The following is a 2,268-nucleotide window of genomic DNA, read 5'->3' on the forward strand; positions in this document are numbered from 1 at the left end:
GAGAGATAACAAGAAGGAAAACACTTAAGGACATGGTGATTGGGTGGGAGGTAGAGAGGTAAATGGCTCAGGAATGGCTCCTACATTTCTAGGTTGGCTGACTTGATGGATAAAAATGTCATTACCTGAAATTAGGAATACAGAAGAAGTAAGAAATACAGAGGAAGATAAATTCTGTTTTAGACATATTGAGGTGCCTATCATACATACAAGTGGAGATCTTTTAGTAGGCAATTGGATCTGGAATCAGGAAAGAGATCTGGGTAGCAACACAGACTTGGGCATCATCAGCATACAAGGTTAGTTGAAATGATGGAGGTAGAAGAGATCGCCCAAGGAAAATGCATAGAAATAAAGCAGCATAAACTGAAACCATGAGTATAACAGTTTTCAGTGAGTTATGTGAGTCCTTCTAGCAAATTATCGAAACCAAGGGAGGTCTTGGAGACTCCTGAACTTGCAATTAAAGTCAGAAGTGGGAGTGGTCTTATAGGTTGTGCTTCCTCTAATTTCACAGCTCACCAAAGGCATGCATGAAAATATTCACAGCAGCACTATTCTTAACCCATTCCCTGTTTAGAAAAAAAAAAAAGTGCAGCTCGCTGCCAGCGTTAATTTAATTTTATAGAAACATGCTCTTTAATGCTGAAGCAAATCTGATTTGTTTTTCAATGTGAAAATAAAATATAAAAACTGTTCTAGGGTTATTTCAAAATAGCACTTGTCTCTAATCCTAATGTAACAGGAACATATGCATATCGGATTCATCAAATGAACCTGCGGCTAACAACTATTTGAGAATGATGTTAAATCATCACCTGAAAGAGTGCTACGTTTTCTAGGATTTGACATTTTCAGCAATCGAGAATTAATGTATTTTGTAAATGGAAATACAACTTCTAAAAACAGAATACTATACATAAAATAATGTCATTGCTTTCCAAAGACAATTGACATACTAGAGTGATGCAAAAATATTAATAAAAGCGAGGTATTTCATGGCAAACTTTGGGGGTAAGGTTAGGACTGTAATCCATGAGTTATCTCTGAGTAAATGTTGCAGCCACAAGTGCCACCAGTGAGTATTCTTGGGGCAAATGGGAAATGGGTTAACTGCCAAATTCTGGAAACAACAAAAACATTTGTCAACAGTAAATGGATAAAGAAAATTCTAGTGCATTTATAAAGTAGAATTCTTTATAAATAAAAATGGGTCAATCTCATAAATATTAAATTAGGCAAAAGAACCCAAACACAAGAGTCTGACTACTGTACTGTTTTACTTATATGAAGGTGAAAAGCAGGCAAAGCTAACCCAGGTGATGGATCATGTTAATGGTTATATTTGAGGAGGAAGAAGGAAAGCGACATGAGGAGGACATTTGGGTTCCTGATAATGTTCTATTTATTAGCATGGGTGGGAGCACATGGATGCGTTCACTTAGAACATTTATTGAGTAGTACACTTACAATTTGTGCTTTTTTTTGGTATATATCATATTGAATGAAAAAGTTTTTACTAAGAAACCTTAAATGTGAAGAAGAGCTCAGGCATCACATAATTAGAACTAAAAGAGCTTTTTTTTAAAGTTGTGAGAAATTGAATATTTTTTGTTAGGGTAAAGAGTCAGATATGATGGAAAGTTGAAGAAACCAGAAAGAGAAGTTAGAGATTCTTGAAGAGATTTGAGAGAGTATAAAATCAAAATTTCTTGTGGAAACTTTTCTATTTCTTAAGACAAGGATGTTTCTTAGAAATACATATTCTAAGGATTTACACCAGAAATTTTGATTCAATATACCATGAATGGAACAGAGACATCTCCCTTTTAAACCAGGCAACTAAGTGTTTGTGATGCAGGTAGTCTTGGACTTAACCTTGAGAAACACTGCCCTGAAGTAGTGATAGATGCAGAACGGTCTCAGTATTGAGGGTCAGAGAATTTTTGTCACAGTTTCTGATTTGCCCTTTTATCTTCCATCAGGAGAGTTTTGTAATTCTTGCATTTTTTGTTTTGGTTTATTTTGTTTTATTTTGCTTTAGTGCCCATAAATCATATATCACGTAAAGATCTGAGCAATCTTACTTCATTTCTCCAAGCTACAGATGGTTCATCTGTAATAATATTATCAACTACAGAATAATAAAGAATCAAATTAAATTATATAAGAGGAGGAATTCCTCCTCTGGCCAAGATATAGTAATAGGGACTGGATTTACACACACACACACACACACACACACACACACACACACACACACACACA

This window comes from Pteropus vampyrus, unplaced genomic scaffold (genome assembly GCF_000151845.1).
Source record: "Pteropus vampyrus isolate Shadow unplaced genomic scaffold, Pvam_2.0 Scaffold130, whole genome shotgun sequence".
Lineage (NCBI taxonomy): Eukaryota > Metazoa > Chordata > Mammalia > Chiroptera > Pteropodidae > Pteropus > Pteropus vampyrus.